General features: G+C 37.8%; 1 non-coding gene across 1 annotated transcript; it reads right to left on the bottom strand.

The window, feature by feature from the left end:
- Positions 1-1,838: 1,838 nt before the first annotated feature.
- Positions 1,839-1,911, bottom strand: trnak-cuu (transfer RNA lysine (anticodon CUU)). The gene has a single exon. It is a non-coding gene; the product is annotated as a tRNA-Lys (tRNA).
- Between the last annotated feature and the right edge of the window lie 13,070 nt (positions 1,912-14,981).

Genomic DNA, 14,981 nt, shown 5'->3' with positions numbered 1-14,981 from the left:
TTATGTCTTATTTTAAGTGTGATATTTTGACTAGAAATGAGAAAAATACACTCAGTAAGATTCAGATTTTTTTTCTAATGAACTGTTTACCTCACAATTTTGCACATTAACGTCTCTCCTATCTCAGGCAGTTTTGCACATGCTGTATGCCATTTACCTCTGACAGTTTGTGCAATTGCCAGTGTTGCACATTTATGTAAATGTATTTTTTTCTCTCTAATAGTAGTTTATATTTTTATGCTCTTTTTCTCTTGCATGCCATTTTTTAAATGACACTTTGTTTTGATTGGGTAATTTCCTAGTTAAATTATTTATTTTCTTACACTCGTCTTAAATTCTCGTGGCATTCAGTGTGGAAGGCATTGTACAAAGAAACCTGTTTCTTTACTGTACACATGGCAATAAACACTTTGAATCTTGAATCTATTACATCAAACCATGAAAATATCTTCCAATTTCTCCAGTGATTTAGTGTGACCATACACGAGCATCTATTTACATTTCTGAGCAGGTCGACAAGGATGTCGAGTCCTTCATCATTGTGAGTCAAGTAAGTCTCAAATCCTATAAAATGAATTCTATGTAGTACTGATATTCCAAAGTCTCAACAGCAGCTGTAAGTCGCATACCAGAGCACACTTTGGACCACAACTACCACTGAATCAACACTATGTATCCACAGACTGTATCACGCACTGAATAAAGTATAAAGCTCATTCTTTACACACATCTGTGTTATAGTATCATCAAGTTTTCTTCTTCAAACAAAAACTCAGAGGTGGTAAATTTTATTGTAGGTCAAAATAACAGTCTTCTAATCTTCATGTCCTGCATCTGCTGATAGTTTACATCACAGGTGTCAAACATGCGACCCGGGGGCCAAAACCGGCCCACCAAAGGTTCCAATGCGGCCTGCAGGATGAATTTGTGAAGTGCAAGTTAGGGCATCAAACTCAAAAATAATATCATAAAACCTATAAATAATGACAACACCAATTTTTTTCTCTGATATAGTGCAAAAAACATCAAATTATGAAAATGTTTACATTAACAAACATCCTTTAACAATAAAATGTGAATAACGTGAACAAATACGAACGACCTGAGACGTCTAAAGAAAATTAAGTGCATTTTTAACAATATTCTGCCTGTTACTAAATGTTTTGTCCCTTTGTAGATCTGATCTGTAATGCATATGTATAAATAAGTCAAGGCATAATATTGATAAAATTGTCCTTATATTTCTTTACAAATGTCATTTTTTTCAGGTTATTCACATCCTTTTTGTTTGGGTAGTTTGTAAATGTAAATATTGGCATAATTTAATGTCATTTTTTGCACTAAAACCATTTGGAGTTGTCATTATTTATTTGCTATCATGCTATTATTTTACTGGTCTGGCCCACTTCAGGTTAAATTGGGCTGAGTGTGGCCCCCAGAAGAAAATGAGTTTGACACCCTTGGTTTACATTATAGCTCTGTTTTTAGACAGAAAACGGCCACAGTAAAACCACAAATCACCTCTGTTTTCTGTATGGTTTGTGTTGTCAGTAGCTGAACTAAAGATCTGTTTGGAATCAAACAAACAAGGTCAGAACTGTCACAGTTTAGTCTGAACCATCGACTGACAAACGGCAACTTAACAAAGATGATAACATCCCATAATAACTTTACCTTCATAAGTCTCATAATCAAACTCATCTGCTGCCAACTAACTTGTCTTTCTTACCACTTCAGCCACTAATACAGCTCATGGCAGGAGAGGATTTTTTTGTCTTTGATGGGTGATTATAACAAAACATTTCTTTTTTGGGGGGTAGATCCAAAGAAGATTTATGCACCCAATGTGTGATTTGAACCCACAACCCTGACATTAAGAGTCTCATGCTCTACCGACTCAGCTAACCAGGCTGTGATTACACAGTTTAACTTGAAATTTCCATCATGAAAAACACTTTAATTTTTTTACCGCCACAAACATCCACCATGCTTCAGTTTTATAATCAAACTCACCCATGTAGAAGAAACGCTGCTATTTCATCATCAAACTCCATTCTTTTCATTTACAGCTGTGTCCAGTGGAGAAAACAACAACAGTGCTAATAGTTTTCATCACGTTGTCACTTTCTTTGACTCTAACAGGTGTCTCTTAGCGGTTCTCATCCCATCTGGTCACTTTCTGATGCTTTAATTCACAGGTGTCAAACATGTGGCCCGGGGGCCAAATCCGGCCCGCCAAAGGGTCCAGTCTGGCCCTTGGGATGAATTTGTGAAATGCAAAAATTACACTAAGATATTAAGAATCATTTTAGTTCAGGTTCCACATTCAGACCAATTCAATCTCAGGTTGGTCATAATAAAGTATAAATACTCACAACTCCAAATTTTTCTCTTTGGAAATGTAAATGTTTTCATGTATTTACACTAAAACCAAGTATAGTATTGCAAAAATATCTGAATATCCTGGACAAATATGAACAACCTGAAATGTCTTAAGAGAAGTGCAATTTTAATAATATTCTACCTGTTACAAAATGTTTTATGTATTTGTAGATCCACTGTGATCTGTCAGTAATAATGTACATGTGTAAATGATAAACTGAAGCATAACATTATTAAAATTACACATTTTTTTTCAGTTTGTTCATATTATTCATATTGTTTGAAAGGATAGTTTGTAGATGCAAACATCTTCATACTGTAATTTTACTTTTTTCCCTCTAAAACAGAGAAAAGTTTGGAGTTGACATTATTTATATATTAATATAATTTTACTGATTTGGCCCATTACAGATCAAATTTAGCTGAATGTGACCCCTGAACTAAAATGAGTTTGACACCCCTGCTTTAATTGGTCAAAGAAACCTTGGTGTTAGTTTTTCTCATCATTTTTAGACCAGAAAAGAGAATGAATCCACCGGCCAATCAGCGTACATAAATAAGTTCATATCTGTATTATCAATACATTTGTGTCTTTAGCAGAGCATAAGAAAACTTTATTCTAAAACACTCAAATGATAATTTTAGGTCATATTTTAACCCTTTCATGCATGAATTATGATATCCTTACGCAATATATTTTTCCTGAGTGTTTTTATTCCTTTTTAGGCATGAAAAAAAAACAATGCAATCAAGTTTTGTGTTTTTTTTTAAGAAGTTAGAAAAATGGCCACTCCATGTATTTAATTTTTGAAGCAAAGAAACATGTATTTGAAACCTAATATCAGAAAGTGATATGGAAAACTATACAATAATAACATTCTTAATGCTGCTAATCAGATGTTTTCTTGCAATTTAACACACTCTAATACTAGTTATTATTCATTTCATGGAGATAATATGTTAAAAAAAAAAAAAAAAAAAAAAAAACTGTTACAATCTAATAACAATTAGCAATTGATTTGCAGTAAAAAAAAAAAAAAAAAAAAAACATGTCACTGCAGATCAGGTTTATCAAGAACAGCAAAGTTACAGTAATGGTATGAATGTCAGTGTATGGGATGATGCATAAGCATCCACTGTGTTGGCTGAAATGCAAATAAACCAACAAAACTCATGAATATACAAGAGAATAGCTGAATAATAATTGTCCACTGTAGTGACCACTGTGCATGAAAGGGTTAAACTAAAAATATTGAACATAGCCTCTTTAAGTGTGACTTAGGTTGTGAGATAATAAATAATTTCAATGTAATACAAGAAAGGATCAGACATAATAGAAATGACATAGTTATCACATCGTTCAGTGACGGGGTATTGCCTTCATTAAAGACAGTGCTCCCATTTGGTTTTTCTTTCATTTTCTTTTATTTGTAGATTTTGCCTTCAAGTCAAGGACAAGTTTTGGGTTGAACTTTTCCTTTCAGTGTCCTCCTGAGAATGAAAGTTTTGATGAGACATTTTTCAAAGTACAAAACCATGTGAAGGTTACATAGTCCATGAGTTGAGGACCCTTAATTATATCTGCACTCGGCCTGGGCTTCACTGAAGGCACACTGTGCTCAGGAAATATCGATTCATTTGACTTGGGGTCTGTAATGCCAACATGAACTGAATGATAGTGAGTCATCCAGGGATTATCCAAATCGACACTCAGGAGAAATGAAGGCACCTAAATAAATCAGTTCTATGTGACTGGAAATGGAGTTGGTAGTTAAGTCTGTGGACTGAGACGTTGCAAGTCATTTAGTGCAGTTCAAAAGTAAATGGGAAATTTGCACTGAGAAATGGAGGGTTTTCTGTGTGTGTGTGTGTGTGTGTGTGTGTGTGTGTGTGTGTGTGTGTGTGTGTGTGTGTGTTTGTGTAGGTGTGTGTTTGTGTAGACTGCAGTGTCCTGAAGTGTGGGGTCGTTGTCCGATTATTAGTTTATTATGTAAGAACAAGTGAGAGGTTTAATTGAGTGAAAATCGCTGTTACTCGTTGATACATTTTAGACCCAAAATTAGAGGGGAAATAATCAGCATAATGCTTTGTTTACTCTGACTCTTAGTTTGCAGGTTAATTATTTTTCATTCACTTGGCTCTATACTCAGAAATGATTCTGCTCAAAACTGAACTGGTTATTATGCGTTTTACTGTTTTCCTGAGTAAATTTGGTGATATTTAGTTAGACATACTGTAATTCTCTCCAATATGAGTACTTTATATACAGCTTTCCAGTATTTTCAGGATGGATGGTACTGTTTGCTGTGTAGACGTATTCCAGTTTTTGCCCTCCAGCTTTGAGCACCATCAGTATAATGGTACCACCCGCCAAAAAGAACAACCTGAAAATATCCTTCATCTCTGTAGCCACTAATGGGCTGCATACATCAGTCTATACCCATACAAATGAACAGTTATGAATCTATCTTTTAACATGTTACATCAGTATTTATGTCTGGGTGTTTCTATGAAACTGGTCCCAAAAACAGGACATGGCGGATAAAACTTCAAACCAGATGTAGAATAATGTTATGAAGCAAGTTTGGAAGTACTTTGGGTCTATTTCAAAAATACTTACTGAGATAAAAGAGAAACAACTTTTCAAAAACACATTTTTCTATTATTTTACATTATATTTAATGCACAAATCTACATGTAACACGGTCAAAAGGACAGGAAAATTACATGCTATTATTTTTGTTGAATATCTTTTTATTCTCTCACAGGTACATTTTGGGAATTGAACTAATTATGTAAGGCAGAGTGTTTCACAAAAACCGCTGACCACTGTTGCAAAATCATTAGCGATTTATTCATTCATTCATTTTCTGAACCCGCTTTATCCTCACTAGGGTCACGGGGGTCGCTTGGAGCCTATCCCAGCTACATAGGGGCGAAGGCGGGGTACACCCTGGACAAGTCGCCAGTTCATCGCAGGGCTAACATATAGAGACAAACAATCACTCTCACATTCACACCTATGGGCAATTTAGATTAACCAGTTAACCTATTAGTGCATGTTTTTGGATTGTGGGAGGAAGCCGGAGTACCCGGAGAGAACCCACGCAGACACGGGGAGAACATGCAAACTCCACACAGAAAGGTCCCACCCCCCATCAACTGATGTTGGAATCAAACCCAGGACCTTCTTGCTGTGAGGCACGAGTGCTAACCACTGCACCACCGTGTCGCCCCATTAGCGATTTATATGTGTTTAAATGGGCAGGTTCTGCGTGTAACTCAAGTGGACACGATGGGTTACGCACGAAACCTGGAATGAGACTGAGATTCATGAAAATCCTGCATGTCTGGATTAGAAAAAACACTAGGATCATCAAGTTTAACACAATATCTTTATTTATAGCGCTATATAAGAGCATTTTAAGATATGTGGTCCAGATAAAACGTACTGACACCTAGGTAGTTTTTCATGTCCCAATTTTGGCCCCAATATTTTATAAAAAATTCATTATGGGGTGGCCATGGCTCAGGTGGTAGAGTGGGTCATCCAATAACCGAAGGGTTGGCGGTTCGAATCCTGCAATGGCCTAGTCAGTCCGTTGTATCCTTGGGCAAGACACTTCACCCTCCTTGCCTCCAGTGCCACTCACACTGGTGTATGAATGTTTGGTGGTGGTCGGAGGTAGGTGCAAATTGGCAGCCACGCTTCTGTCAGTCTGCCCCAGGGCAGTTGTGGCTACAGATGTAGTTTACCACCACCAGAGGGAGAATGTGAGAGCGAATGAATAATGGGTCAATAATGTACAGCGCTTTGGGTGTCTAGAAAAGCGCTATATAAATCCAATCCATTATTATTATTAATTTTGGGATGGCTCAGAGAAAGAGTATGATTTTTTTTTTTAATTTTTTTTTTTTTTTTTATCTGAGGTCATCATTAGGTACATCCTGGGTGAAAATATGTCTAAATTTACCTTTTATTATTGGGTCTTAAAAGCTAGCAAAGTTCCAGGTACCAAAATGTACCCAGTTTCACAGAAGCACCCATCTTGTTTTGCTTTACATTGTAGTACACTAGACATCCTTCAGATTATTGATTCTTTCGTCTCTTGTCAAAGTGATTTTCTGAGTTCTGACACATGATGTCCATAATCATGGGTACTTATTCCAATTTTAATGAAAACCACAACAACTGCAAGAGTATCTTTCAGTTAACAAGGTTACCTCGCTAAGATCTATTACTCTGAAGTATTGATTCATAAATCCATATGGTGCATGGTGATGGAAAAAGGTCTGCAGTAATCTGTTAAAATCATAGACTGTTTATAAAAACTGGATTTGCAGTGCTGTAACATCACCCACTGGTTTCTTAGCTGTTGTTTGAAAGCCAGGAGTTTGGGTTTTGGGTATTGTGTTGCTAGCTTTTCAGATCCAGAAGTGAACATATTTGGACAGAACCAAAACATCAATAAGTTGGAAGTGAAACTACACAATAACGATCCAAAAATCAGCCAACTGGAAACAGATACCACAGAAAAAGTATTAACAGCCATCAATGGTGAGAGACAAATCCATTTTTTCACTGTGGAGTCCCCCAGGGATCTATCTTAGGACCCATTCCTTTTGCCTTGCACCTCCTCCCACTTGGCTTGGTTAGCCCAGAATATTTAAAAACTACATGGGGGAAAGACAGAAATTATAATGTTTGGAACTGCCCACATTGACTTGGGACCCCTTAAAGATTATGGGCGTCCCAAAGTCACCAGCCTTGGCATCACCATAGACTGCGATTTTAAACTTGACAAACAGACCAATAGCATTTTAAAATTGTGTTGTTATCATCTTCGTCTGGGTTTCTCTGGGTTTCTCGGTGGCCAGCCCTAGACTCTGGAACGCCCTGCCCCCCCACGTCCAAACAGCTCCCACAGTGGAGTGTTTTGGGTCTCATCTTAAGACCCACTTTTATTCTCTGGCTTTTAACTCCATGTGAATTGTGTGGTCCGCTGTGTCTTTTTATTTATTTTATTACTTTTAACCATTTGATTTTATTGTTTTATTTATAGCATTGTTTTAGTTTTATGTATGTTTTGTTTTTAGTGTATTTACTTTTATTTGTTTTGTTTTTAGAATTCTATGTGCAGCACTTTGGTAATGTTCTTGTTTAAATATTGTATATAATCAAGTGGACTGGATTGGATTTTTGATCCATTTACATATATGATGTTTGGCAATATAAAAGCAAATTTTACAAGTTAAGAAAGTCATGGTTTGTGACTAAGATTCTAACAAAACATTTAGTTTAGTGTTAAACATCTTAATGGACTTCATCTCTTGTCATACAGTATACACATCACTTATACCAGAACAGCCATTAGCTCAACTTCAAAGGTGAAAAAGAGGTGAAAATCACTATAAGGCTGGCCGTGTTTTAGTGGCAGAGGCATTCTCAGCAAATATAAACACATACACATCACCTCTGCAAATTTCAGCTGTGTAGTTTTTCTGTTTATACATTTTTACAATCTGATACTTCAACAGTTTTACCACAAACTGTGGTTTGTGTTTCTTGACATCATATGTGTAAATGATGCTTAATTCAATTAGGATTTTTTTTTTTTTTTTTTAGAAAGTCAGTAGTCTCCTATCATTGACTGTAATATAGTTGTGTGGTTTTCTTCCAGAATGAAGTTCCATAGATCATAACCAGAAGCCGTGAGAGTTCAGCTCGCTATTGTTTTTGTGTAATGCAACACTACTTTCACCCACAACATATTCTGAGGAAGTGGTTTAGAACCACAAACACTGAAAAGAACCACAGACAGATATTAAAAAAGACCTTTGCAAGAGTTGGCGAACAGTTAAGTGATAATGAAGGATAAAAGTGAAGTTGATGGATAATGATTGGGCATAGAGAATGGCTCCTTAAATGTCAGAAGGGACGGGTTTAATATTCACTAATTAATAGCTGGAAAGCAGTGTGTTTCTGCATTAGACAGTGACAAATGGAGGTTACAGGCAGGAAGATACAGATGAATACAACTAGGATCAAAGGTAATGCAGAAGTTAAGTGATAAACATCAATGGATGAAAAAATTACTGTTTCACGGTTGAAAGGGTCGACTAATGTGACTGTTTATTTATGGATAGAATTATAATGAAGTGCAGTAGCAGAGAAAGAGAAAGGATTATAAACACATATTTCACACCTGGGAGTTTCTTCAGAGCAGCTCCAGTGGAGCAACACAGGGGTCAGCGCTCCTGATGCAATTTTTAGAAGTAGTTAATAGAAAAGACGAGAGCTTGCCGAGTTTACTTTTGGGCATCTGAGCATTGCTGTTTAGTTTTTCCTTCTGTTCCATTTTGATTGATGTGGAGACTATACAGAGAATATATGGTATTTAAGGACCAACCCTTATACTTAACAGCAAGGGACCAAAAAACACCTCTGTTATGATACAAGCATGCACAGCTATAAATGTCAAGAATGGAATTATGTTTTTGTTATCTGGCTCAGCTAAAGTGACCTTCAAACAAAAGGCCAGGGCTGACATTTTATATCATTTTAACCCACTAATCAGCACCTCAGTGGTGATGATATATTCAAAGAAGTGCCTGCCTTTAGTAAAAAAAAATAAAAAAAATAAAAAGAAATAAAATAAAAAGTCTCTAATCTCACTCATACAGATTTACTTTGTATTCCTTACATCCTAGCAGGTAGCACACTTCCCTCTCTTTGGGCTGTGGGTGAAAAATGAGCTAAAGTTTCTCCTTTAATAATAATCTGTCATTAACAACCACAAAGCAGGACAATATACATCAGCTTCATACTCCATTCTATGCATATGTGAGGCTGTTGCACACACAAAAGGATTGTTAATGAGTTTCTTAAAGGTGCAATATGTGAAATTAAGGTGTATCTGTGTGTTGTATAGGGTGACTGTAGTGCCACATTATGTAATAACGGTTCAATGTGTAATAATGTAATAATTTTTTACCTCATTATTTAATAACACTACATTTTGTAATAACATGCCGCATTTTGTAATGAAATTCTTGAACGAAATTTGTAATCAACTTTGCTGCATTTTGTAATAGCTTATTACATATTGCAACAGTTATTACAAAATGCGGGTGTAGCACTCAAGTAATACCAGCAGAGTCCAGCCCATAGTCCAAAGCATGGTGACAATTTGGCCAATGGGAAAATATAGTTGAATATTCCTGTTCTACATGATCAGTTTCATCAGATTTCTGATTACAGAAGTAGAGAATCTCAGCTCCATAAAGTAGAAGTCCTGCCATGTATTGGTTCTATCTGTTCACTGAACACAGGTGATTCCACTTATTATCCCATCCACCTGGATGAGGAGTTGTGCTCATCAAATAGATGAGTTTCATGTGACGTATGCATACATTAAGTCTTGGAGGCAGAAGTCACGCCGAGTTCGTAGTGTGTTAAACGATGGACCTGCTAAACTCCTGTGTGCCATTCACCAAGTATAAGTTAGGCAGAAAGACCGCTCGGTTCTATTGGTGGCAGCAGTGGTTCTGTTCTGCCAACCACTGTTTATAGTTATTATCGCAGTTAGTGTAGCTTCTCAGTATAGTTAGCCTGTGTGCCTGTTGCACTTAGCGACGTGGAAAAAAAGAATTGTCATCATGTGGTACGGTGATGCAGACCCCTTTAAACCTACCAGGAGGGCTTCCCCTGACCTATCACCCTATAGAGACAGAGGGACTGTGGATCTACCTGCTCCCTTTGAGTTTCCTCAGCTGGGTGAAGCAGCTGGAAGTGGCGGTCGGAGCTACGGCAGGTGACACCGGTGAGTTCAGCGGGGAGCTGGTGACAATACTCTCCACCCGTCTGTGCAAGTCTGCTTTTCTTCTATGGGACAGCCTTCCCCATGCGGTCAAGTCAAATTATGCGGCCGTGAAAGAGAAGATGGGATCAGCTTTTGGACACAGACAGTTAACGGACCGTTTTAGAGCTAACATATCGGCTCGTTCACGAGTTCCGGGGGAGAGCCTGGAAGTGTACGTGGCTGATGTGAGCCGGCTGGTAGCTGGTACTCCTGTTTTTGCCTCAGAGTTGCACGTGCATCACTGTTGTTAGTAAACATTGAAACTCATCTATTGGGTTGGGTCAGTGTACGGGTGGAACAAATTGTTATGTTCTGGTGCATCTCTTTTCCCCTTTGTCTTTTGTGGGGTTTTTTATGATTCTTAATTTATTGTGGTAAGTAATCATTGCTCCCTCCTTATTGATATTTTTGCCTTTATAACATTTTTTGTATTATATTCTGTATTTAGTGTGTTTCTTGGTAAACAGCCAACACCAACGCCAGGGTCCAGAACGCACACACCAGGAAGCGTGCACCAGCAGTTTGCACTGCTGTTCTGAAGTGGCACGTTGGCTGCACTTTAGCTTTTTGTTAGCCTTTGCTTTTGTTTGACCAGGTAAATTTGGACGTCCTGTTTTTGGCTCTTCTTTTGACAGGATTTAGTTGCAGGGCTGTGTTTGATAGGGTAGGGGTAGCGGTATGTGGTGAGCTCCAGTGGTCTTGTTCAGGGTTGGTCTGACCCACATACCGTCCTTTTGTTACGTTGGCTGGCTCACCTTGGTCCTTGTTTTTCTTTTGAAACTTTGGCTCTTTTTTTTTGTTTAGGGCACGGGAAGGATTAAATCAGGGGAAAAAAAACACCTTGATTAAAAATGAACTTTGCAGTTTGAACCCTTTTGTCTCCTGTGTCCTCTGTAAAATACGTTAGTACCTTCAGGCCATGACACAAATACATGGCTGGACTTTTGCTTTACGGAGCTGGGATTCTCCACCACTGTCTGATTATTATTGAAAAAAGCAAAATACAGACGCTCATTTTATAATAAATTGTGATAAATCACTTGGACCAGTGGCGATTTCTCATAGACTGCAAGGGAAGCCCGGCTTCCCCTAAAATTATGAAAATTAAATGGTTAAATATGTACGGTTGTGTTGACATTTCATTTACTACAAATGTGTTAGAACATGTTCATCTCAAAGACGAGTTCGTTTAGAATCAGCTTTATCACAAACCAACAGACTCGATGTTGTTCACTTCTCATCCATTCCCATTGCACTGTTTTCTCATACGATCTCTGCTCAGTGCATTTGTCCGTAGACGCTGGGTGTCTCTGGGCTTCAATGGGACTGAGTGGAACAGTTTTTTTCATTGCCTCAAAACTGGACGGTAATTGGATAAATGCCACGATGTTGTCCCGCCCCCGGATGCCGGGCATCTCTGGGGGTGAATGGAGCTGTGGGCGGAGCTCGGCCAGGCTGGACACCAGAATCCCACGTGCTGATTGGAGGATCAGTCGAAAGGCTGAATCCCGTTTGATTGACAGCTATTTTGAGATTGACTCCTTCACTTGACAGGGTTCAGTTTAATACCGTCGTGCATTCTACTGTGAAATCGAGAGAGAAACCACTACGAAATTACTTGTTCATTTCTTGCACTGTAAATAAAACACACTCATTGTACTTCCTTGTTTCAATTTAACATAATTTCAGCGTTTTCTTGTTTCAGTTACATAATTTAATCATTTCTTGTTCAAGTTTAATATCGTTTTGTAGACAGTTAAATCAATCAAACTGTTGGCTAGGTCGGAGTGAAAGGAGCATCATCTCTTGTTTAAAAAGGCTGAAGTCTTACACCCACAACACAATGAGCCAAGGCAATCTAAGCAGCCTAGCTCTGCTGGCCATTTAGAGGACACTGGTCCAGTCCCTGGAAAAGATGCCTACTTGGTACAATAAGGTCACTGACCCTTTTCTTAAAAAGCAACGGAGGGCTGAATGTATGTTTAAATAACTTGACAATGTTTTTTTGATGTAAGCCGACAATGAGCTTCCCCTCTCTGAAGGACAAGCAGCCACCACTGACTTGGACATGGTTCAATGTAGACAAAACTTCATTTGTCGCCACAAAAATAGCTCTTGATCTTAATAATGTAGCAGTGAAAAAGAACAATAATCCCAGTTGCAAATCCTCTTATTAACATTTCTACCCCTCACAGTGGTAACAATATGGCACACTTTGAAGCATTACAGTCCAAATAATACTTGTAAATTGAGAAATCAAACAAGCTGTAATATTTAATTAAAATAACCCCAAAACATAATGCATATAATACCTAATCTTACACATATGTATTCATTGTATAAGACCTGACTCAGCTGATATTAAATCAGCAGCTTTATTTAGAAGCTTTTTAGCATCGGTTTCCATCAGTCAAATATCGACCATACAGAATGTCAAGCATGTTACATATTCATCCATCCCAGCCTTTAATCATTCAACACATTGTTGCCCCAGTTGATTTTTCATGTCTCTCCTGCTGCTGTAGGAGAACAGCTGATTAGCCTGGTAGTGAGAAGGCCGGTTTGACAGGCACTGGGTTACTCTCTCATGATTAAGACATAACATCCAGAAATACTAGAAAATAACCATATGCATGCTGTAAGTCTGGTTTAATATATACATTTGGGAAAAGGCAGGTCATGTACACACTCCATGGAATTGGTGATACCAGCTGGGTAGAGATAGTGTGTATCATCCTCTAACTGTCATCATCACCCACTGAGCCGCTGCAATCAATAGGGAAAATGTGATTGACAAATTACACCATGATTCAATCAAAAAGAATAAAACAGGAACTGCATAATTTTTTTTTCCCCATTCCCTGACATGCAACCCCCAAATGCATCAATTAATCCAGCATGTACCGTAGTGTAATTATCAACATTATACTAATTTAAAAACAGGGCACATTCAAAGTCTGACACATGGTCTGTGATTTTTAAGAAGGGAGATAAAGGAGCCATTCATCACACCAGTCACATCCAAATGCATCAGACAATTAAAACAAGTGGAATAATGTATCGCAATTACAGACAAATCTCTGACCCCTGACTTGTAGTTAAAGTGTGAAACAGATGGCCAATGATAACACACTTTTCAAATCATGTTTAAAAGTCAGCATCAGGGTTTTAGATAATTTGAAATATGCATAAGACAAATCCCTTTGAGCTATCATATGGTACTTTTTGGTAGTAAATTGAAAAGGCTATTTCATGTCTGGTGGCAAAAACTCATGAACACACTGAGCTCAAAGGATTCACATCAATGAAGCAAGAAGACAGAGGATATGTCGGGGCACTGACAGGGAAACACAAACAAGACATCACAGCTCAATTCTAAGCTCAGATCCTTTCATTTTTGGTGCCAAATTTTAGAAGCTCCTATAAAACCTCTTCACAAGTGTCTACTTCAAAAACAACACTGAATGAAATGGATTGGATTAAAAAGCTTTAAAATAAATCCTTAAAGCTTAAAGAAGTTTGAAGTGGTCCAGTCTGTTTAGTGTTTGGAAGTGATTAACTCCATTTTGACTGTATACTGTCTTCTGTGTAGAGGTTTCACATCAAACTTCAATGAAAATCCCACTTTCTTTTCAGTTCTTAGATGCCCCCCCTCTGCTCTGCTCTTCTACAACAGTGACATCTAACATCAACAGAAATTAGCACTCAGTCACACAGGTTACAACACAAACTTCCAAAAAAGACACAAGTATAGTATGATACAAACTGAACTTCTGAAACAAACCTCTGTATTTCAGAATACAGACTAAAGTCAAGGGAAATGTTTCAAGTGCCCTTCACTAATGTAATTAAATAGATTTTAAAGGGGCTAAATGTCGTATTTCTACTCTATTTTTTTAACCCATAAAAACCCAGTGCTACATTTGTGATAGTTCCCAAATGAATATTTCTGTCTATTGAACCTTTCTTAAGTGATTAATATTATACACTCACAGTCAATGAAAACTTTGAGACTGTATTTTTCAGCATAATTTTTATTTTGAATTTTGGAATTTTTTCATATGAATCATTTGTTTATGATATTGGCGTAGAGAAAAAAATCTAAAGTTTCAAGAATAATTTCAAAACAAAAAACTAAACAAAAGAAAATGGCACCTGCCAAACACAAAGTCACAACAGTAGCGGTCCTGGTCGGGAGTTGTCACTCTCTCTCTCTCCCTGGACGCGGTCTATCATCAACAGAGCCTGTGGTGTTGTGGCGTTCAACCAGGTTTCTGACTGTGGGTTGGGAACAGCCCATACACCTGGCTACATCATTGTAGCTCAAACTGGCCTCCACCATACCCAGTGCCCGGAGACGTTGTTCATGTGATAGACATGGCATGATGCCGTTCACTGGACTAACAATGGTGGCCTTTTTTGGGCCTTTATATAGGCCTTCAAAACCAATCCTCAAATTGTGCAGATACCCACTGAGTATTGCTCAATGTGTATTTGGTCCACTTTTGCAAAGAGACCAACCCATGTGCAATGAACCGTGACAACATGACAACTCATCATTATCTCAACTACCCGCACACTAAGTCATCAATAAATCCACAATGAATAATTACAACCCCCCATCAAGTAGAAATATGCAGACATTTCTACCTCAAAGTTTCTATTGACTGTCAGTATAGTATTATTGTTAAAGCCGGGGGGCTGTTCTGCCTCATCTCCTTCGTTTTGTTTGTCTTA

The sequence above is a fragment of the Sphaeramia orbicularis genome, chromosome 9 (genome assembly GCF_902148855.1).
Source record: "Sphaeramia orbicularis chromosome 9, fSphaOr1.1, whole genome shotgun sequence".
Taxonomy (NCBI): Eukaryota; Metazoa; Chordata; class Actinopteri; order Kurtiformes; family Apogonidae; genus Sphaeramia; species Sphaeramia orbicularis.
The sequence above is the reverse complement of the archived record's forward strand: the minus strand, read 5'-3'. Positions and strand labels throughout refer to the sequence as shown.